The following is a 24,143-nucleotide window of genomic DNA, read 5'->3' on the forward strand; positions in this document are numbered from 1 at the left end:
AGGCAGTATGTGTAGCTTTGTGAGATTCCCATCTGTTTCTGTAGTTGACATCTGGGTTATTCCATGTTACTTGCCTTCATGCTTTCCTGTAAAACCAGGCACGTTATTAGGACTCAAAATAGTAGCTCCTTTGGTCCATGTAGTAATAGGAGGGTATTTCATGATGACAAGTTCCAGCACTGCACGAAGGCAACACTCTTTTATATATGCAAGAAAATAGCAACAGTCTGCTGGCAGGTCATGCATGGCTCAGCTCTTTGAACTTGTACATTACTGAGTGTATGCTGTCTCTGTTCTCCGAGACTGTACTTTGCAATAAGCTCTGTAAATTATCCAGCGAGGATAATAGAGGAGTTTGTGATGGTAGAAGAAAGAGGAACGAATGGCAAATTTATGCTAATGAAAACATCTGTTGAGTATTCTTGCCACTCGTTCTTCATCCATCCTCACCCACATCCGGAGGTTTAAAGCCAGGTGGAGTAAGGAGACTTGAGGTTTTTTTTCTCTGCCTATATCCCCGGCTCTTGCAATCCTGTAGCTGTGTGTGCAAAGCCAAAACATTTGGGGTCGAACCGACTGGTGTCATTTTTTGGCTCCAATCTACATAAGTACATTCTTAACTTAACGGTGCTCTGTGTGCATTAGCCAGAGCTTGCTGGAAGGTAGGAAGGCTCGGTGAGTGTTGAGTTTGGAGTGCCTCAGTGCCTTGATTGCGTGAGCTCTTTATGATGGTGCTGATATGGGCAGTGGCTGCCGGGTGAGAGGAGGCTTTGGAGGACTGGGGCGCTGCCAATGTGCCCAGTCCTCACTGCGGGAGAGCGGTGGCAGCGTGGCATGCTGGATCTGAGTGGGAACCCTGCAGCAGATAGAGGTGTCCGGGCTTTTTGTCCCCAGCACATGCCTTGCTTGTAGGGCTTTCAGGTGCTGGACTTGTGTTTAAAGATCACCATGAAATTGGTGGCTCTTTGTTCCACTTCTGATGGGTTTAAAGGGGAATGAATCTCCCCCACTTGCTTTTCTAATGCAACAAAATGTTGGAATTGGTAGAGAAAGTGAAATGCATGGGCAACTGTTAAATATTCCTGTAAGTGCTGAGATTTATTTGTTTCCAGTATGTTTACTACTTGCTGGGAAAAAAATAAAAAAATAAAAAATCCAGCAACAATAGACATAAAGTAAGCAACGTATTTGCACCCTCTAAGTGTGAGAGAACACTGAGCTTTTGTTGCCTTGTCCTTATTTATGCTTTTTTGTGGTCCTGCCTGAAGGTGTCTTACCAGAAGTGGGCTGTCGCTGTTAGAGAATCCTGTAAAACAGCAGTAATAATTGTACGGTGTTCTCTACTGCTATCAGTTTTATAATTATTCATAGGCATTTTTTAAAGCCATGAGGGACTGTCTCTGCACACATCATTGATTTTGCTAATAAAATCTTATATTTTAATGGTACCTTTCATTGGAAAAACATCAACTGCTCCATAAAATTAAGACTCATAATACTGTAGGTTGGAACTGTTTCCTGTGTTCTTCACGGAGGGATTGATTGAGATGGATTTATTTGGTCACTTAACAGCCTTTAGGCCACACTGTAAGCCTAGAGCCTGTGGAAGAGCATCCCAAATCACCGTGCTCTGCTCTGCTTCGTTGTGCAGGATGCCACTTTGCCATTAAATACCTTTCTCCCTGTAAGGCAGTGATAGGCATTGAACTTGCAGTCAAGAAGACAGTGCTGAGCCAAAGCTCCACGCTTGTTGAGTTGCAGTCATCAGGTTGGAGCGTGCCCTTAGTTCAGCTGGTAAAATCTGGGAGATGACATGAGTGTGTATTTTAGTGTATTTATTTATTTAGTGAGCGTGTGAGTGTTGTATTTCAGGGAATGTTCCATCGTGGGTTCGTAGAGCTGAATTGGATTTTTTCTGACAGGAAAAGGCCCAGTTGTCTGTAGCAACCTGAAATTGATTCCTCCCTCCCTGCCTCCTGAATGCTGTTGCTCTTGAATCATCCCTTTCATTTAATACAGCGAACAGGATGTCCCTGTGTGCTGAAACTTATAATTTCTTTTAATAACAAGTAACCTAGGCAAAAAAAAATCTGATTTGAGAAGCAGCTGTGATTCCATCCTTATTACTGCTTGGCATCGGTGCTTCCCGTTCCACCTCCCTGTGCTTCGTGTCAGGCACTGGAGGCTGTCATTGGCGTTGGTTCCTAACTGCTTTGGCTGCAGAGAACCTGTACCTGCATGCTCTGTCCCACTGGTCTTCCTGTCCCTTTGGCTGTGAGCACGAAACCATTTTTCCTTGTCCTCTCCATGACTTGTCCCCACTGACGGAGCACTTCTTGCACTAATGGCAACAAGCATAGATGCAAGTTGCACCAGTCTGTGCTGTGAAACGCCTGTCTGTTCTTGGCTTGTTTTCTGAAAAGGAAAAAAAAAAGTGCATGAAATTGATATGGCAGAGCCTGCGGCTGTGTGTTCACCTGCCGTCGCTTGCAGAGGAAGCCGTGTCACTCACTGTGCACTTGTTGGGAAGATTGCTGTTTAATCTTTCCGTTATTTTCACATCAGTCTAAAAATTGGTTTGTTTAATGTGCATCAGCTGAACAGTTCACCAAATAAACTACCCAAAAAGGTTAATCTCCTATTGCTTTTACTGTCAGAAGCAACTGTTTCAAAGACAGTAATGAGTGTATCTCTAATGATAAATTTCAGATGCAGAGGTAGCAGAGGCAGCTACAACTATCAGGTGCCAAAACTGAGACTTAAAAGGCTTTCTTATTATTCTTATTCTCTAGAAAACACCATATTTTGTTTATGGCTGTAGTACAAGTCTCAGAAATTGAACAGAGTTTGTGACTGTTCATCAGAGACTGTTAATACTCATCTTTTCCAGATTTGTTCTCTTTGTACTTTAATTTAGGCATTAAATATCTTGACTTTAAAAAAAAAAAAATAGCGTGCCTTTCCTCCTATCTGTTGTTCATAGAAGCATACAATTGTTTGAGTTAGAGGCCATCTGGTCCAACTCCCTGCACTGAACAGGGATACCCACAGCTCCATCAGGTGCTCAGAGCCCCGTCCAGCCTGACCTTGGGTACCTTTAGGGAAGGGGCACCCACTGCCTCTGGGCAACCTGTGTCAGTGCCTCGTCGTCCTTAGAGTAAAAAAACTTCTTCCTCATATCCAGTCTAAATGTCCCCTCTTTTAGTTTGCCATTTCCCCTTGTCCTATCATGAGGCCCTGCTAAAAAGTGTATCCACTTCCTTCTTTTAGCTCCTCTTTGTCACTGTGGAGGACCACATTGGCCATGAAGCACCTTTTCTTATCTCCTTATCACCTTAAGTTCTCTCCATCTTCCCAAAACCATAAGAAAGTAAGAACGCTGTCCCGCGTGGTTGCAACCTTGTTTTCCACATGACCTGGCCTTCATACATGGCCAGCAAGTAGGGTAAACATTGCTTAGGGTCTAAATAAGCTTCTAAATGTCTCTGTTTGCATTCCTCCCTTGAGCAGAAGCACTGCCTGAGAGCTGGATCTGACCTGGCTGGGATATGTTGGTGTTCCTCGACTGTTGTCTGGAACTTCTGACAGTGGGATATTTGTACGCTTAAATGTTTCCTCCCAGAAGTATCAAAGGAGCTAAGGCCACTTTCCAGCATGAACATGAAAGGCATTCACACAGTAGTGCAGCAAGCATTGCCATGGAGAACAAAGGCTCTTGCTAATCACTCCTAATGCCTTTTAAGTTCATGCCTCATTTTTCCCCTTTTTTCAGAGAGCCTCCCAGAGTACTGAGACTTCAGCAACTGACTCACCAAATAATTAACAGAAGGACTCTATCTCTGAAACTTTTGAACACCTCTTTTAATTTTCGTAAACCAGCACCCTGGCCAAGTTCCAGTTTTGTGTAATTACATTTGACCTGGCTTAATCCCTTGGCAGTTTCAATTGCATGCGGTAGTCTTCTTGGCTCCCTGTCCTGAGCTGCCATTCAATACTGCTTCATGGTTTTCAACAGCTGTTCTAATTCTGCTATAGAAATGGGTGCATATTCCTGGTGGAAGCGCTCCTCACATCTATATCCCTTGCTGAACATCTATCTCTCACTGGCATTTTGGGAGGTAATGTCTCTGATAGCACAGGTGGTCTTGTGGAAATCATCAAAGCTGTTTGCATCGTTAAAGATAGACCTCTGTTTGAACTCCTTCATTAGTTGGCCATCTACATTGCTGAGATTCTTTGAGTTCTACATCTTCAGTACAAGGCATTTATTGCTTGGTCTCCTCAGCTACTGTGTGATGTAGGGATGTAGTTATTGGTGCAGGTATTTGTCTTTAGCCTTGGAAACACCACTTCTGTTATCAAGTCTATGCTAAATAGGAGCATGTCACTTTCCTGTGTTGACAGCAGTTGGGCTGTATTGAGAAGAGGAACATGATCAAGGAAAGCAAAAGTCCAGGGCAGCTGGGAAGGACTGAAGAGGAGGGAAAAAAAAGAAAAGAAAAACATGCTAAGTGGATGCTAACAGCATCCCCTACTAATGGGAGAAAGGGATTGTGACTGGGTGGAGTACAAGAAATAATCCTTTCTAAGGTGCTGTTGTGGCAAATTGATTGCTTACAAAAATAGGAAAGCAGATGTATTATCGCTGCTCTCCCTTGTTGCTTGTTATCTCATGAAATTTGGGATGCTTGTGCTATTCAGAACTCTCCCCCTGTGTTTCCCAATGCTGCTCGTATAAATCCTTTCTTTCTTCTTTCTCCTTTATCACCAAACCCTTTCGTTCAGGAGAGAAATTTCTTTTTGCTATGCAGAGCATCCTGCAGACTGGGAGGTAGGGCATATGTTGTGCACACGGAAGTTATTCAGCCTTTCATTGAATCTGACTACTTTCCTCTGGATCTATCCCATAATTACACACACTAAATCTCAAAGTAGCTTTGTCTCTGTTGGTTTCAGTGACACTGAAAATAAAGTCACCGGTGGCGACATTAAGATTTGTCCTCTGTCACAGTGAATAAAGTGCTGGAGTTGGAGCCGTCTGATTTTGATGTGTGTTGGCGACTGCCTGTAGCTTGGCAGAACTTCATGCAAAGTCAGTGTTGTCCTGTTCGGTAGAACGAAGACCTATCAAATCCTTGTGGTGGATACTAGATAAAACGTGGCTAAGTTTGAGTGGTGGCATACGATGTATCTGCAGTCATTGATGTTGCTTTTGAAGATCTAATTTGAATGTTCAATAAAAGAGTGGACTAAATTGCAGTTCACGGTTGCTGGTTTATTTCTGGACCCTTTGCATACCGTCCTAAAAAGAAATCTTTTTTTTCTCTTCTTTCAGAGTGCCTTATGATTGGGTGTGCCTGACTGCATCAGCCTTTGGATGTGAGCATCTTCTCTTGAAACAGCCTTGTGATATTCTAGCTGCCTGTTTTCTTGGGGTAAGAAATGAAACACAATGCAGAGACACAAGAGTAAGAACGCATTTTGGGCAAAAGCAAAATGGCAAAGAAAGGGCAAGCCACACTGGTGCCTCAGTTCATGAATTTTGGCAACAGTGAACTTGTGAAGAGAAGGAACAAACTGTAAATCTGCTCACTGTAAGTAAGACAAATTGCAGGCTTAAGTTGCAGCAAGAGAAATTTAGATGAGATGTTAGTAAATGATCTCTTGCATTAAGAAGAGCTGAGCACTGGATGGACTGCCTGAGGAGCTTGTGGAGTTTCAGTTGTTTGTTGCAAAGGTTTTAGAATCAGTTAAAAAAGCCTCATTGGATGTGCTCTAGGAGAACTGATCCTTTCAAGTAGTGGGGCAACAGGCGGGATGACTTCTGGAAAGTCCTTGCAGCCTGCTGAAGGTTAGAAATCAGAGAAGGTGAAATTCTTATCTTAACGATGTTATTCAAAACTGATAAGGTAAAAAGAAAAACTCAGTTTACCTGTGCAGAAGGAACTGCCTGGTCTGGTGATGAGCTTCAAATCTATGGTGATAATCTTTGTTACCTGAAGGGTGATGTCCTCCTTCTGGAGTGAAGTGCAATCATGTGGAAAAGGAGTTCAGCCCTTGGTTTTGGCATGTAACCTAAACCCGCGACAGAACCAGGAGGTTGTACCAATTCTTGTTCCTTTGTAGCAAGCTCTTGAAAGTTCGGTCTCTTCTCTAATCCATATTAGGGGTTTTCCTCTTATTCTCAGGCAGGTAATCACACCTGTATAGTTAAGATGTGAGAGGATAATGCTATAGATTCAGATAAATTGAGCAAAATATAAACAATATGTGAAACACAAGCAGGAGAACCAAATGTTTTCTTTTCTCTTTGGTTCAAGGGCTGATGGGATGGCAGAATTTAATATTTCTTCTGTTCCTGTTCTTCCTTGTTTTCCTTTGTCCTGTCTTGACAGTGAATGCAGCGCAGGCTTTTTCTGTGTTCTGTGTTGAAATTGTGTCCTAAGGATGGCTGCTCACTCAGTCCCCTTGCTTCTCCCTTGCTCCCCCAGGAGCTGCAAGTGACAAACCTCACGTGGGCCCAGGCAGCCCTGGTGCCTCTGTGTGATCACTGCCAGAGAAGCAAATTGAGGGCACTTCATCTTCCTTGTGCAGCCAAGAAGTGTAGTGAGATGTGTGTCCTGTGTCTGAGGACACCCGAATAGCAGTAGGGAATTCTTAAGCCTCCTGTTGGACTTCATTTGGGATTTGTTTGGTTTCTCTAAATTTGCTTTCATCCTTAATGTCAGTAAATAGTGATGTCTCCTCTGGAGTTATGTGAGTTCTTATTGTTTGTTAGCATCTTCTGTTTAGCAGAGATAAGCTGTTGGGTCCCAAGGCTGCAGGAACTTGGAGGAACCATTCAGATAGCTCTAAAAAGTGCGTAGGGTGTCAAGAGAGAAATAAGGGGATGCCTTTCTGAAATCACCTTTAAATGTTGTTTTTTTCTCTCTTTGAGTTTTAAAATTCCTGCAACTATCTGCTCAAATCTTGAAAGCAGCATGCATGCATAGAAGGATGCAATTTCCTCTGTGCCCTCCGATCTTTTGATCTCAATCAATCAAATAAATCCAAGAGCTTGCAGTTCACCTTGTGGTGAGGATGGTTAGTTGGTTGAGGGGTTGTACCAATGGTGCTGACAGTTTTCCAAGCTTGTCTTTTTTTTCGTATTATTTTTTGATTTTGACCTTTTGGACTGGTTAGGGTGAGATTATTTGCAAAGAATATACATATGCCTGTCAGGATTGGAGTTAACATTCAAGCATTGCTGCTTAGCAAAAGAAAACAATGTGCCCAAGTTGAATTTACATTTCCCCCGAGGGTTGAAAATAATGACCACACTCAGAGCTGATCCCTGCTGTCTCTGTGGGTTGCCTTGCAGCACACAGCAGCGGTGCAGTGCTTGACTTGCCGGCTCGACCTGAAGATCTGGAGCCTGGCACTTCGTGCTGGGGCAAACCTGGGGCAGAGGAGCCCTGAGGTGCGCCTCACAGCTCTCCGAGGTGCAAGCTCAGTCAATTCTGTAGTTTTATTCGAATGATTTTGCAACTGAAAATAGTTTTTTTTCTAATGCCTTGCTCTGTGCCTGCATCTGCAAATGAGGTCTTGTGGAACTGCCCTGACCTATCCTCCAAAGCAGTCCTCTTTCCTTCCATAAACATAAGAAGGGACATCCTGACCTGAGAGCAAGCTGCTGTGCATTGCAGGCGATGCTCAAGAAAGTCCCTGTGTGTTTCGTGCCGGGAGTGTGGGCAGCTCATGTGATTTTTTTGTGTGCTTTGGAAATGTCTTGTTTCGGTGGGCAGCTGCTTGGGTTTTCCCCACTGTCGATATTCATCGAAGCAGTTCCTGGATGGCTCCTGCCTCGTGTTTTCCACAGAGGAGACTCGCAGCATCCAGCAGCAAGAACCTCTATTGTCTGTCAGGAGAAGTAATGGTGTCTTATTGACGTTTCTGCAGTCCTGTCAGCAGAATTAACTTCTTTGGGTGAGAGCAGAAGAGGCAGGGAGGCTGCAAGACAGCAGGCTGTTATTTAAGCATTAGCCTGCAGTGTCTGAAAGCCACACCAGTGTACTGTGTAAGAATGGTCTGTTAGTGCAGCCCGATCATGGATGTAAATACAGCTTATGTCAGAAGCACGTGAATATACTGAGGTTGTTTTTGACTTCTTTCATGGGCGAGCAAGTGAAGGCACAGCACAAAGCCCACGGTCGGGTCAGAGACCATCTCACCTGTGGGTTTGGAGGGCAAAACCATTCAGCAATGCAGAAGTTCAGTGCAGCTCAAACACGAGAATGCTTTTTTCCTGATCCAAAAGGGACTGGAAGTTAGCAGCAGGGGTAATAGGCACCCTGAATTAAATCACATGGAGGCACGAGAAATAGCAAGGTATATTTGAAAATATCCATTGCATATATATATTCCTCTTAAGAAACATGTTAAAGATGCCATATCCATAAATACTAATAAGGCTGTTTGATTCCAATTTTCAGGTAAGATTAACATTTTATTGAGTATTATATCTGTCACATTCAATGCTTTAGTGTACCATCCTCGCAGGCTTATTAGCATAATTGCAGTGCTTAAGCAACAATAAAAAATTCAACAGTAAAATAGCAGTTAGCATAGGCAATTTGTTATCAAAAGCTTTTACTTAAAGACAGCTTCTGAGCATATTTATTATCAAGTTAGGGCTATACGTTATTTTTATTTAGAAAAACAAGAGGGAAACGATGTTGGGTTTTTTTAATAGCTAAATCAGAAGGCCTGCTAATTGTCCAAGGCCTTTGTTTTTTTTTCTTCTTTCTTAAAAACTCTCAGTGAATGCACTTGGGGTGGGAAAACAGCACAGCAAAACCCCAGGTGTGGAGCAGGTTGTGATGTTTGGAACTCAGTCAAGCAATACTGATGGCTCCTCACAGCATCCTGAGAGCCCCTGTAAAGCACTCTCCCCATGTGCCAGGGTCAGAATACCGATGGGTATTCAGGGACCCCTACTGATGGCACAGCCCCTATGGTGTCCTTGGGCAGTGATGCTGCTCTTTCCAAGGGTGCATGGATAGATGGTGGCTTTGGGTTTGGGAGCTTCGGGTGATCCCTCTGTTTCTGTTCTCCCTTTGAGGTTCCATTAGAGAATGTTTTGTTTTTCCAGATCTGTAGCTGTGATGTGCACACAGCGTCATTGGCTGCCAGCGTGGCAAGATTTCATGGGTGTATTATAATTTATAACAAATGGTATTTTGGGAGGGGCAAGCTTAACGTGGATGTTTAAAATAAGAAGCTGTAGCTTATAAATAAATAAAGAAGTAAGGTTTTAACAACTTGAGAAGTGCTAAAAGAAGAGGTCTGTAAAGGAAAAGATGTATTGGGTGAGAGGAGCAGTTCCGGGGTGCTATGGGGATGCCGGGGAGCTGCTTCATGGCCTGCACTTCTGCTCCCTTCATGGCTGCTGGGGGAGTCTGGAGACAGATGTTACAAAGCTTGCTGGAAGCTGTTACTCCCTGAGACTTGACACAGTGCCAGAGTCAGAGCTCGGCTTTCTGTGAACGAGAGCTGATGGAGCCTCCTGCAGTGGGGGTCCAGCTCACCTCGTGTCAGGTTGAGGTGCTCCGTGTTGGGTGGGTAAATGTAGTCATGAGTCTTCTGCAGACCTTGGAGGTGACAGTGGGCAGTGTTTAAGCTGTCGTGTTTATTTGTGTGAAATGTGTCTTCCTTCTGTCTCTTCTCCTTCTGTCAGTTTCCTTTGCTGTTGGAGAGTGGTTTCAGACCACTCCTCACTGGAGTTGGCTCCTCCACGCTTTCCAGTTTCTGCTTGACTTCCTCTGATAGGCACTCGTAGTTGTCCTCATCTCTCCTCAGACCTCTGCGTGCTGCCAGTATCTCTGTCCTCCTGCCCCCCCATCTCTGAAATCTGGGGTTTCCTCTAATATGTTCTGGGCATCCTTTTCCTTGTCCTCCCTCCTGCTGGAAGACCTGCTCTGCCTTGTCATGCTTTTCCAGTCACTGCTCTTTCAGAGGCCACTCTTCCATCTTCTCATCAGAGGACTGTTGGTAGGTGGTACCCTATGTTGAAAGAGCTGTCCCAGCACCTCAGTCATGTTTGCAGCTTGGACAAACAAGGGGAAACTTGTCTGTTTTTTTTGCTCCCAGTTTGACTGTTACTTCAGCTCGCTCTGTGAGGAGAAGTGAAGGCAGCAGTGCTCTGGGGGAGAAGCTCGTGCTCATAGTGAAACAGGATGTGCAAGCAGGTTGTAGGAATTGGGAAGGGAGCACATGGAAACAGGTGAAACTAAACTGGGCATGTATTAGAGAAGTGATGTTCTCTTCACAAACACCTCCTTCTGTGAATATGTGACATTTCAAAGGAGCTGGTTGTTTCAGATCCCCTTTTTTCTTTGGGTACAAAAACCCACATTATTCTTTGGACATACAGAGAAACTGTATGTTTTGGACTCTTGGGTAGACATGAGTGCATTGGTACTTTGCTCACTCTCACAAAAGTGCCAGGTTCTGCATGGTGTTTAGGCTTTCTCAGCAACCAGAGATCTTGGTGATGTTCCTGGGAAGAAGATTGAATACACAGAAACTGACTATGGAGAGCTGAACTTCCAGAGAACTTCACTTGGAATGGAAACTTGGCTGTGATTTGGGTTACAGATGAAACGTGTTCTCTGCCTCCATGAGGACTCACTGATTCTGTCCAGAGAACAAGGAGATTCCTGCGTGGTCCATGCTATTGCCCCTTCTGGCTCTGCCCTCTGGCTTTATGGTGTCCAACGTGTTAGCTGCTGAGCATCTCCTTGCACCCAGCCTTCTAGCTCAGCAGTGGTGTGTGCCTGCTGCTGGGACCAGGGCAGCACCCCTGTGTGTGCTCCCTACATGCAGAGGGTCCCACGCTTATGAGAAGAGCTGGGGTGCTTCCTTAGGGTGCTGGCACGATTGAAGGCATTTCCTTGTAGCTCCCACTGGAGATGTGTAATCCTCCTGTAGCTTATATAGGAAGCACCTCTCAGGTTTCTTCTACAGCCACTGGCTCAAAGCAGAGTTAAGGTTTGAAGTTAGATGAGATTGCTCAGGGCTGGTCATGGCAGCAGTGGGGTGATTGCAAGGGATGATGGCAAACACGAAGAGACTTACTTTGGGCATAGGCACTTGTTGTGTGGTGTCAAGGGAATGGAGCGATGAGGTTTTTGGGAGAGGGTCCCTGTGGACAGTCAGTCTGGGGTCTGTACATTCCCATACATGGAACTCATCAAATTCCCCCTGAGGTGTTCTGGTAGGGTCAGCAGCCAGAAGTCTGTGGATGGATGCATCTTCTTCAAGGAGCAAAGTGCAGGCATGCTTCTTGCAGGAGAAAAATTGGCTGAAAGAACTTTGCAGTGATAAATGTCTTAAAAATACTTATGCTGGAATTTGTAAAGCCTGGAACATCTGTTCTCAACAGTGCTTTGATCATGCTGTGGGGCTTTTAAAATGATACTTCCATGAAATAAGCGAGATCCTTATGGCTGCAGGATTCCTTTCAGTGCCCTTTTTTTTTTTTTTTTTTTTTTTTTTTTTTTTTTTTTTTCATGGAGCAAAAAGGCAAATTTCACGGGGAACATTACATGACTTGAAACACATATTTTAATGGTTAGTATCAACCAAACAATGTTTTATTAGGTGCTAGGAAAATGTTCCAGTTACATACCCCGGGAAGCAAAGCACTCCCATTTACTTTTAAGCGTATGGGAGCTGCACTTTGGGGGGGGGGGGGGGGGGGGGGGAATCCAGAATTCATTGCTTGTATTTTACTGTATTCAACACCAAAACAAACTCATTGAAACAAGCTTAAACATTCTGCAGTTGTTAGGAAGGGCCTTTTTTAGGTTTTGTTTGCAGGCAGAGCTGCAGAGGAGCCAGGGTCAGCACGTTTGTGGAAGGATAACGCTGCTAACAATTATAGGACACTGACAATTTACTTTCCTGAGTGCACTGTTTTTGGATGGAATAACTTTTTAGTCATCTGCTTTTCTCTGAAGAGTCATCTTTCCCTTGTCATTTTAGCAGGCTTCTGCACATTGCCTTTCAGGCAGCTGTATGTCTCGGGCTGAAATGTTGTGATGTTGAACATCTTCAGTGTTTTATGGAGCATGGAGAGCTCTGATAGCAGAGCTGCGTTCTGCTGCTCCTCGCAGCACGACATCTGACAGGAGGATTTCCTGATGCATCGTCTGCTTTCTGCTGCTCTGCCTTCATGTAAGGAAATCTCCTGGGCCAGGTTTGCAGAAAGCAGGCCTGGAAATGGGTGTTCTGGGAAGTGTGTGCATACAAAAGCAACGCCCTAAGCTTGGCTGCTGGAGAGAGCTGATGGCCATCCGTCACTGGGGAACGGAGATCTCCATCTGCATTTGAGGAAGCTCAGGCCATGTTTCCAGGCAAGTACACTGCAGAGGATGCCTGAGATTGCACAGAACTTGATAGTTTCAGAGCTGGAAGCGGGAAAGTTTCATCGTTGCCTGATTGCATCCATGCCTGCAGTGAGGTGAGGTTGCCAGAGATCCCACAGAAGCCAGAGCAACCTCAGGAGAGGGGCTGAGCTGGGGGATGCCATGCTCAGCCCCATATCTTTGCCTGGAGCAGCTTTGTGCTGAGCTCTGCTGATTTACACACATCAGAAAGGAGCAAGAAACTGAGATGTGGAAAGACAGGAGTCTACTTTTCTGCTGTGTTCACACGGGTCATCTCCTTCACATCCCTTCCTTGCTCCCACTGCCCCTTCCCTCCACTGTATCCATCAGCTCTCCACAGGAAACAGGTCACAGTTGCCTCATGTAAAGTCTGCCAAATCTGTGAAGGGAGGAAAAATTACAGTCATAAATAACAGAGTACAGCTTTCTAGTAAGGCTGTGTGTGTCAGGGGTTAATTTATGAACACTAAATTGTTTAATTAATTTCTGCAGCACCTAACAGGTGAGCAGGCTGCTTATTACTATGACATATCAATTTATAGCATTTTTTCCTAGCTAACACCTGTGACTCAGTTCTGTTACATGCTCATACTGTCTGTTAATTATTTACTGATGATTTAAGTACGGCATGCAAACAAAATGCTTTTATGATAGAGGCTGCACTGAACATGTAAGATTCTTGTTATTTATGCCAGATACAATCCCATTGAGATTGCTGAGCCCCTTACTGGGGGCAAGAGGCAGCCTCCTGCCCTGCAGAGCTCACGCACAGCAGGGCTGGTGAATGACTTGACAACAGTACACAAGTAGATCTGTGTCCTTTGCTCCTTTGTAGATTGATTTCTGCCATTTTGAGTGACTTTCCTGGGTGGCACACAAGAAATTCCCCTCTACAAGGGCTCATTCTCCTGCATTAGCAATAGTAGAAGGAAATGTTTTTAAAAAGAAACACTGTGTGATGTCTCCCCCCCCTTTTTTTTTTTTTTTTTTTAATTTTTAAGAATAAAACAGCATGAAAGTCAAGTAGCAGATCGCGCTCTGACTCAGCTGGTAACTTATGATCCTCTGCTATTTTTGTAACATTTTTAGCTTATGACCGGATTTTTCTAATATTAGAACATTGCCATAGAAAGTGTGTCAGAGTCCCAGGCTGCCAGAATGTATCGCTGCACAGAATATACATTTCTAAGCAGTGTGCAGGAGCAGTCCACTGAGTCCTTTGTTGTGGTTTTAAATTGCTGCAATTTCATTTTTTGATTCACTTAGCAGAGCACAGAGCTGCCTTTTGTTCCTCGTGCGGTCGGACGCCGAAGCCCCATCCCCAGCTGTGCCTCTTGCGGACCGGAGTGCAGAAGGGGAGGCAGCAGAGTTGCTTTGCTGGTAGTTTTTCAGCTGGTGTAGACAGCTGTAAGTCAATTCAGGCCATAGTGATCATGTGGATTTTATGGAGGTTGAGAATCCGGTCATGCAGCCTGTGTTTCAGTATGGAGGCAGCTCTGGAGATGGTTGTCCTGTTCTAGGTAGGCAAGAAAATACATGCCAAGTCTCTCTAAGCTAAAGAAAAGCATGTGAGAACAAATAAACATCTGTGTTCAAGTACAAGAGAAGGCGATTACTGAGGAAATCTCAGAGTTTACAAGTAGGATTTTTTATAGGTTCAAATCCGCTGTGGTTTCAGAGTACCTAAGGACACTTAAAATAATGAAACTCCAGACAGTCCAGCCCAAACACGCGTGACACAGAGCAGCAAAGCAATCATTGTGCTTAGCACTGCCAATCAACTGGCTAATGCAACAGCTGCTCTGGGACTTTGCATTTAATTTTTGTCTGGATAATGACGAGGAACACAGGGTTAATGATCTGTGTCCGGTTTCCCTCCAAAGTGCTTTATTTGCACTTTGTGGCTATTTTTCATGGTTCTTTGCTGCAGCTCAAAAATGTTAACTGACCTGAAGAAATCAACAATGAATGCTTAAAAAAAATCAGAGAGAAAAGCTGGAAAGGATGTTGCTTTCTAGCTTCTCTCGTGAACACCTTGTACTCAGACTCCCTTTGATTAAGTCACCAGTAAAACCTATTCACATGTACTCCAATTAAAATTTAATGAAGCAAGAGGATGTATTCATATATGCTGACTATGCGGGAGGAATAGATTCCAGTAACTCAGCTCAGCAAGCCCTTGCTTAGCATTCAGGGCTCGGTTTACTAGAAAGCTCCTCTGTGGCCATTGAGCTTGTCTGGCACAAGCAGCCCTCCAGATCTGCGTTCCTGCAGTAACAGAGAGAGGCGGTGATGGCTCGTATAGGAAGTAGCTTGGCTATTTTGTATGGCAGAGCTTTAGGGTGAAGCCTCGCTTGGCCGATTGCAAGGGTGAGGCAGGGCTTCTGTCCTAGTGTGCTCCATAGGAAGGGCTCTGGGAGTTGCTGGATGCATGCATTAGTTACATCTGCCCTCGTGTCAGAGCTCCCGTCAGACGGCAATTGAATGAGTGGAGTGTCGTGTAGCAGCAAGGGAAGCCCTGTCGGCCCTGATTTATAGGTTGAGAAACTGCTGCTCAAGTGGAGGCTGTATGACAACTTAACCAGCGTCAGAAAATAGCTGGGCTTTTAGTGCCTCTGCCTTTGCTGCAGGTTCACTGGCCAGTTGTTTTGGTGCTTGCATTCCCAAAGGATTATCACCCTGCTTTGCACAACGTTTCGCTTCTAAAAACCTTGCTCCCACCAGTGGGGAATGCACAGATGTCTGCTTGGGCAACAAAATTACTTGCCAGGAGTGGTGCAGAGCCATGCTTACTTCCACAGTCTGTCTTCCCTGTGCTTCTACCTCTCACTCTGCTGCAGAGCTCCTGCATCATCTTGCAGGGATGTCGAATGGTGCAAAAGGACCTCATCTGCACTTTTGCATCACTACAGTGGGAATGCTCAGCTTCTACAGGGATTGACATCCCTCCTGAGTGGGTTCTGTCCATGGGGTGATGCGGTGCAGCTCCTTTAAAGGGCATTTTTGGATGTGCAATGAAAGATCCTGCTGTTATCTCCACCCTTAGTAACGGGCTGGGCAGCAGAACGGAAATGCCATGGTAGAATTTGCCTTTGGTGCTGACCCTTGCATGACAAGCGAGACCTCCTCATCCCCAGACCTTTGTTTTGCCTATAGGCAGAACACAAAGCAGCACTTCATTGCCACGGCTGGTTGTTCTGAGCCGGGCTTGATTCAGTGGCAGAGCTGCAGTGGTATTTCACGACGTGTACTGGCTTTCCAGTTAGTGTCCTCTGCAGTCCCCATTCAGTCCTGCTAAATCCCTCACTCGTTTTGCTGTAAGAAAGCGTTGAAGAAGCCTTCAAGGGAAGATGCGAATCTGGAGCTGAGATCTTGTGCTTCTTTTTTGGCCTTGAAAGCTGCCCTTGGAACAGTAAGCATGAGATTTCTCTTGAAACCTTTTTTGTGTGCCTTTCTGAAGAAATAGCTGGAAGGAGAAGACCTGTCGGTTGAGCTCTGAATGAGAAACCTATTGGCTCTGAGTATACTGGGGACATTATTTAAGGTCAGTTGATCTGCGAGAAGGCACGACTTATCTAACACAGCCTAAGGTTAGTTATGCAACAGACGGGCTGTTCTTTGTTGTGAAGAACAACTTCAGTGTGTGCCTGTGCAAATCAAAGCTCTTGCTGAAGGCGGGTTGTGTTCTGGCTGGAAGCCACTGGGTGTCCTCCTCTAGTGATTTTCCTTTTGTAGTTATCATTGCAGAAATCTGAAAAGGCTTCCAGTGGGAAGGCGCTCAACAGTTGCGTGCGCGGGAGCAGAACTGCTGGGAGAAGTGTGCTTTGAGTGGTGGTGTTGGGACCATGAGCACGTGGGATGGCTTCAGAGCAGACTTCATTTCTTGCTCTTTTCTTTTGAACGTCTCTGTGTCGTAGCCTAACTCACTGGACTGTCTCGATGCCAGCATAAGGCAGTGTTATTAAGGCAGACGCTGAAGAGGGTTGTTTTCTGACTACTTCTTAAAGGAGAGCTGTAACCATTTGTATTGGTTTGAAATAGGAGATTTGCAGCGTGGCACTGATGCATCCTTTCATGGAGAACTTTTCTTCCCTCTCATATGGAAACGCACTGCCCAGAAGTGCCATTCTCTCTCCTAAGAGACTCAGATTAGCCAGCAAATCAAAGAGGGGAATTTTCCTTTAAAGCTGGGGTTGGTCTCCCGAGCAGTAGGAGCAAACAGGTTTGGATTTGCTTGTTTCTGCCTAGTGAGAACTGGTAGTGCACAGAAAAACACAGTTTTCAGCAATGTTGTAATGGCAGTAGGGAGAATGGAGACAGTGGTGTGGTGGTCCTGGAGGCTGTGCCTGGGTGCTGTGGGGATGGAATACCCTGGAGCTGGTGACAGTGTTCATATCCCCCCCCCCCCCCAGTGAAGGTCTGGACTGGGGATCAGAAGGGTTTTTCCTACTGGCCTCCTACTCTGGAAGTCTTCTGGGTGGCTCTCCCTTTGAAGCACATGAAGGTGTTAGTTACTTAAGGGCTTCCTTTGCTTCACAAAATCAGGTTCCTCCATACCTCTTTTCAGCATCCAAAGTGATTAGCCGTTTCTGTAAATCCAGGCATATGGATTTTATGAGGACCCCTGGCAGTCAGGGCTGATTGTGCTCTCTCCAAGTGTTTCTTAACTAGTAAGGAATCAATGTGTCGGGAGGGACTGTGCCTGACATCTATTAATTACAGTGTCCCCTTATGTCGAGTGTACCAGAAAGGGCTCTGAAAGGCAACCCCTTTGCCCTGGCTAATTGATAGAAAAACACATGGGCACAAATGAAAGTCAGCCAGTTCCAAGAGAAAATGAAATTTTGTAGCTGGAATGGGAAGGAACAGTGATGAAAGGAAATAAAACATACAGTAGCGTAAGATATTTGACTCTAAGACATCCAGTAAGTAGTCCTACCAACCCTGCCATGCCTCATCCTAAATGCTGGGGAATGAAACACATCCTTGCCCTGCACCAAATGAAAGCATTGCGATGCATGCTTGGTGAGGGATAATTGCTGTTTTCTTCCTATGGCCTTAGAGGAGGCGATTTTGAAGCTTTAGCATACAGACTGCTGCAGTACACATTAAGCTGGATGTGACATCAGTGTTCAGAATTGTGGCACTTGTGGTTACAGTTTGGGATTCCTTATATTTACTTTCGAGGGAACTAAAATTCAAAGCAGCTTTATGGCTGTCACGAGAACATTGTCGATTTCCAAAGAGGTGGGTGAATGTGCATTGACCTTTATCTAATATGTCCATATCCTGTTCTCTTTGTGTTCTCAGTCAGAAGAAATAGGTTAGACAATTTTTTTTACTGTTAAAGTAGTAAAGTTATTTGACTCCAAGACGACTTCTGTTGTTGTTGTTTTTTTTTTCCTCCAAAATAAGGATAGTGATTTGTTATCCAAGAGCAGTAGTTTTCCTGCAATTACTATTATGGGCTGAAGTACGGATTTAATAACAGCATGCACCATCTGCCCCCAGTGGTGTAAGAAGACCAAACCCTGGGCTGCTGGAGCAGCTGCAGTTTGTAAATTCATATCGTTCTCCAGTGCTGGGTGTGAAGCAGAGGAAGGGAAGGGGTTCTGCTCATCCATCCCTGAGCGTGGGGCTGGAACAGGATCCCTTCCCATCGTGCTTCTGAACAATCTCTTCCTTCTTATTTTCCTTTTGATGAGCTGTGGTGGAGCTCTTGCTGCCTTAAAAGACAAACATATTTTCCACTTCTTAAAATGTGTTTTGCTTTTTGTGTATTTCTGTCAAATTACAGTTTCCTCCAAAGCATTTTTCTATATATAGAAAATGGCATTCCACCTCTTAGACCTTTGTTAACAGCTATTCTGCTAGCTAAATGCCACTGAATTAAAAGGAAATAGAAATAGAAAAAAAGAAAGTGATGTATTAGGATATAGATTTTAGTTGACCATTTCAATCCTAGGTAGAAGAATTCTTCCTCTCTTCTGAATGTTGAGATGTTCTGGAGATGACTGCCCTGCTATTTTATCTTGCAGGACATTGTATTTCCCTAGCATCGTTGTCCCTGTGTGTAAGGATGCTCTCCTTGTATTGAACTCAGCTGCAAAGCATAAAATAGAGGCATCCACTTACTACATGCTGTACAAAATGGTAGAACCTTGCAGCAAAAATGTTTTCTTGCAGAAGAGCTTTCAAAGGAAGCAGGCTGCTTTCAGGCTATAGTATACTCATATTTTATTCTATATATATATTTAATTTTTTATTTTACAGTACTGCAGGCAGTAGTTGCAGCCCTTACCTTGAGGCAGTGCCTGGAGGAAGGCGCTCTGCAGCCTCTCTGAGGGCTGCACCGCTGGAATCTGTGCTCCCTTTTGCCTTGGTCCTTGCCCTTTAGCCAGAGAAGAGCTCTGTCACCTCTGCAGGACCCCTGCTAAAGGAGCATGCTGCTGGATTTGGCACCTCGGCTTTTGGAGCTGACCTCTAAAGAGCCCGGACTGACAGGGTCACTTCAGACATAATCTGTCTAATAAAAGCTGCTCTTCCAGATCTTGCCCAGAGAGGCCAGAACCACTGTGCACACTGAGCTAATGCCAGGCACTGTTAGTGCTGGATGGCTGGGGGAGTTTGGGCATCTCTGGGGGCACTGCAGGATGTGAAGAGAACCTTCACCCTGCCTGCAGTGCTCCAAATCCTGCTCAGGTTATTGGAGAGGGGAGGCATTTGCGTCCGGCAGTGCTGGTCAGTGAATTTTCCTGAAGGAACAGAGAGGCAGAATAGGTTTTCCTGGCATCTCTAATGGCTGGCTGCCAGGGCTGGTGCTGTGTTGCAGGTGAGAATCTCTTTTGCTAAGGAGGCTGTGGTCAGTTGGAGCTCGGTTCTGCTTCCTGAGAGCTGTATGAGAGCAGAGAGACTTCAGCAGAAGTTTTATTATCACATTCGTTTCCATAGAGATGTTTGGAGCCATTCCTGGCACTGGGTTAAGCTGCAGCAGCAGTGTGAGTGAGCTCGGTGCTGGTGCTTTGGGGAGAGGCAGGCCAGCTGATGGCTCTGCTAAGGTGTTGGGGAGGGGGGGAGGTCACATTAGAATAAACAAAGATGTTCCCATGGTCTGTTTGTTGCATCAGGTCTGTCTTTGTGGGATCTTTCTTCGGAACGCATGTAGGATCATCAAACTTGGAGAGATCCCTGGGTCTGGAGAGGCTCTTGCATGGTGAAAGCGGTGGGAAACTGAGTGCCCTTGAAACTGGGGATGCTGGAGTTCCATAGTCACTCTATTATGATTTATAAGAATGCTTTGAGTTTAGTGCCTACCCTCAATTTAAACATTTGATCAGATAGTTGAAAAGCACATTTTGAATTGCCTTGCGTTAATCCAGATTTACCTTCTGCCATCTCCCAACTACTGGGGCTGTTCATAGGGAGTACTGGAAGGTTTCAGCAGTCCTGCTTCAGCTTAAAACCAAGTAAGCAATATTTGTACGGTTCCTCTCTGTGCTTCTCTTTCAAATGCATCCTTTTTGGCATGTTTGACAACAACATCAGGTAAAGTCACTGAAGGCTCGAGTGATACAGTTGGCACTTTGATTTCCATGAGTGTGCTTGTAATGGCTTTTGCTGTGTGCTCTTACTGGCAAGGAGAGGTGGAGGAATGCAACTTGTGGGGGATTATGTACACCCGTCACAGCCTTTTTTAGATCGCAGTGCTTGACCTCTTACTTATCCCATAAAGGAGCCTCTCCAGCAGTGGCTAATCCTAGGGTTTATGCAGGCAGGCTGAAAGCCAGGTCCCCCTGGATGGGTGCAAGAAGCATCAAGGCGTTCAAACGATTGTGTCCTGGCTTGCCTCAGCTAATCTCAGTTGAAGCAGCTGAAGGACTGGGTAACACACTGTTATGCCACCAGTGCTTAATCAGTGCCAGAAAGAACATGACAGACCATTAAAAATATCTGTGTGCAGAGTGCTAGGCAGCTCCAGAGAGGTACAGGACTGAGGCATGGAGGGTCCCTGGTGTCCTGTGTCAGGCCTGGGCTCGAGAACCGACCAGATGACTTGCCATAGGGTTGAAATGCTTGCTGTGGGCAATTCTCTCTTCCTCGTCAGAAATACTTAATTTTCTGGTTGTTGTGCTATTTTTATTGTTGGATTGATGTTCATGTTGTAGCAGAAGGTGAAGTCCCTCTCTGGGACCTTCAGTATGGTTGACAAAGACGCGCTTCTCTGAGAGTCATAGAAGCAGCACAGTCAAGGATCCTGGAGTAGAGCACGTGGCTGTAAACAGCAGTCTGGAAAAGGAACTTCTCTGGCTAAAATATCAGTGCTCTCATCTGTTGTATAGAGGGTCAAACTGCTATAAATGGCACGATTCAGTCTGACGCTGGAGCCAGCCGGTTACCCATCTGCACTACTGGCAGCGTCCTTCCAGTTTAGAAGGGTTTTTAAGTAATTTTTGCTTAGATTAGAAGCATTGCATTCATGCTCTGCAGCAGAGACCCAGAAAAGCAACAACAACAACAACAACAACCTAGTTCTAAATATTTTGATTACTTTTGAAAATTGTAATAATCTAATCATAGTAAATAGCACAACATTGATGTGTAAACAGAGGTTCAAATGTTGCTCAGTGATTTTACCCACTGCGTGTAGCGCCTTGGGACCCCTTTCATGGATCCCAGCCCAATTCTAGTTGCTTTTTCAAACGCATAATCAGTCCTTTTCTCCAAAGAAAAGCTTATTAATGAGTCTGTGTACACAGAAGCAAGCACAGATAGACTTGGTGATGCCTTCTTCTGTGAATTCGTGCTGCATTACGGTGGAGAGCGTTGTTGGCAAGCTTTCCAGTATTCGTAAAAGGTCTACACAGGGTGATAAAATCTTGTTGTTGGGAAAATTGGGCTAATTTGGAGATTGAGGGGCGTGAGAACAAAAGATGCTTTACTGTAAATTGTAGGCAGATAACAACAGAAACTCAGATATTAGAAGAAACTGGGTATCGCACAAACCACACACTTTCACATCACTAAAACAAGAGCTGTGCTCGCATAGAAACACGAACCTCTTTGCAAACCGCAGAAAGTAAAAGGGAGCACTCCTGTTTCATTATTGATCTAATTGCTCTTTTCTTGATATGAGAATAGATATGAAATGCTCTTGAATATTCCAGCATATACAAAAAAAAGACTGTCATTTTTGGAAACTTTTAAAGGCGCAGCACATACTGTCAAATAGCAAGGCCATTTAGTGCGGAGAGTTACGACTGGCTGCCTAATGCCACCTAATTGTTCGTCTGGAATGGAATATATTAGAGCTTTGGTGAGAACTTTCCACTGTGGAATGATAATAAATGAAGAGAGTTCAGCCCGTGTTTTACTGTGACTAATCAGTTTTGGATGCTCAGCTGGTGCAGTCTTTAAGTATGTCTTATTTTAAGAAAACCATCCTCTGAAAACTGAGCACCTTGGGGAACCTCTGTGTTGGGCATCCCTAAAGCTTCCTTGCATCCCAAATGGAAGTCTCTCCCATCCAACCCAGATCCATGGTTCTTTGTGGTCTTTGCCTTTGCAAATTCTTTCCTTTGGTTTGGAATTTTTACAATTCCATTGAAGACCAGGTTTCCTAAGTGCCATGTAAATGTGGGCCTGGGGGACTTATGTGAAATCTGTGTGATTTTAAAAGCTTGTCCTGTTTGTGTGTAAGAACAAACATGCATACGAATGAGGTTCCTGGATCAGCCCAGCAAGGCCTGGATGAGTTTCAGAGATTTCAGTCTGGCGAGGCGTGAGTGTCTGGGGGGGAGCTGTGAAGGTGAGCATCAGGCTGTGCTCACCTCTGTATTTCACAGCACTGTTTCATTTATGCCCCTACCAGCTTTGCTGCTCTCTCTGCCTGCTCTTGCACCTCCAACTCTTTGCTGTGGAACTGGGTGAGATCTCAGTGTCAGCTGCCACAGGGCTGGGACTCTGGGGCTCTCCTTGAGGCTCTGTGCTCTGGTGGCAACAGGCAGCCCCTCTGTCCCTTGGTTTCTGCGGTTCCCTAAGATCTCTATCAATGCTGTCCTGGGCTGTGATGCTGAAAGTGTGTTTGTGAAGGTAGCTTGGGAATCTTGGCTAGAACTGCACAGTGCCTGCTCTTGTAATGCATAGCTCATCCTAAGCACCCAAGGGAAGGGATGAGAGAAGCAAGATGCAACCTTTAATAAAATGTTTTTGAAGCACTTTAGTTCCTTTAAGAACTAATTTTCACTTCCTAAAGTCTTCAGCACTTCAGAATGGTCTAGAGACTTGCAGAAAAGGTCACTTCCAACAATAACTAATAATAAGAGGTGGAGAGGATGAGGGACTTCTCTCGATAGCTTGTTCTTTAGACATCTCAATGACTTGTTTGATGAATCAGCGATGAATCTTTGCCTGGATCCCCTGGCAATTCACTTTACCTGTAAATCATGTTCAGCTCATTGTAACTTTCCTTTCTTGCTTATTGATTTTTTTTTTTCCCCCCCCTCCTCGATAAAAAGAAATGAATTTGTTCTATTTAAACCAAGATGAGGGTGAGACTCCGACTTGCAAGAACACGACTGCGTGGTTGGAGGGAGGTCACTTGTACAGGGCAGCGGCTCGGCAGTACTTGTCCAGATCGATGCCTCACCGTGCGTGTTCCTTTTAAGGGAATTTTCCCTCGAATTGTCATGCAGTCCCAAGGCACTACAGACAAACTTGCACAAACCCATCCAACCGTCAGCCTGTCAGAAATGCAAAGAACGTGTTGGCTTTGGGTCTCTGTTGCTGAGCCAGTACAAGAGGAGGTAGACATTTGTTTTAGGCAGATCAGACCAAGCCCTGCTCTGATTTGTTTGCATTTGTGCGCAGTTTTTTTGTTTTGTTTCTAGAATGGCAACTGAATATAGAACACAGTGTGGGAAAAGATCAAGTTAAGTTCCTTTCAGAAAGGCTTTATCAGAGACTTGCCAAAAAAAAAAAAGAAAAAGAAAAAGATGATGATTTTGTTCATTGTTTCCTCAGCACTCAGAACAACCACTGCTTTTGAGTCAAGGTGAATTGTTGATGAGCTTGTAGGCTTAAATGGGTGTTGCCAAGATGCAAGTAAACACTCTGCAAGCCTCCAGATGCTGCCAGGAGGAGAAACAAACGTTTAGTGCTGGAAATGTGCAGATTGCTTGTTCAGGCCCCTTTCCTGAAGGATTTCTGAACTTCTTGTTTGTTGATAGTTCATGCCAAAGGCCTCAGTTTGAGCTGAGTCTGTGTTAAAGAGTGCTGTAGCAAAAGGGCTCTTCTACCTGCAGTGAAGTGACAGCAGGAGTTGGGCTGGAAAGGGTGAAGGGGCAAAGAAGAGAGGGTGAAAGCAGTGCTTTGATCAGGATTTCAGCAGAGCTGGTGATAGGCAACACTGGCCTTCTGAAGATAGCAATGTTAAGCAGTAATAGCAGCACATTGCCTTCCCCCAGACTGCTTCTAGTCGAGTAGGGATATTGCTGTGCATCCAGGACAGGGGGAGACCGAGCTGGGGAGAAGTGATTTGCCTTAACCTCTATGGAGAGCTCTGATCCCTCAGTTCTCTGGTTGAGAAGCTGGAGAGCATCAGAACACACACATTTTCTTTCCATTCTTTTTGTGGCCAGGCACTGTCAAATCCAGCATCGTGTGCGCCTGGTTTTTAGGTGCTCAGCCCACGTTGTGCCATTTTGAATCATATGAATC

General features: G+C 44.9%; 1 protein-coding gene across 10 annotated transcripts in view; it reads left to right on the forward strand.

Annotated features, from left to right (window-relative positions):
- Positions 1-24,143, forward strand: part of LOC125697421 (LIM domain containing preferred translocation partner in lipoma) — a 320,474-nt gene that overhangs the window by 55,929 nt on the left and 240,402 nt on the right. For 9 of the 10 annotated variants that reach the window (XM_048954618.1, XM_048954615.1, XM_048954616.1 and 6 more), the window contains one exon: positions 5,336-5,435. The gene's annotated coding sequence lies outside the window, so the exon portion shown is untranslated. The remainder of the gene's footprint in view (positions 1-5,335; positions 5,436-24,143) is intronic. The other variant, XM_048954624.1, reaches the window with a different exon arrangement.

The sequence above is a fragment of the Lagopus muta genome, chromosome 9, assembly GCF_023343835.1.
Source record: "Lagopus muta isolate bLagMut1 chromosome 9, bLagMut1 primary, whole genome shotgun sequence".
In the NCBI taxonomy this organism is placed as follows: Eukaryota; Metazoa; Chordata; class Aves; order Galliformes; family Phasianidae; genus Lagopus; species Lagopus muta.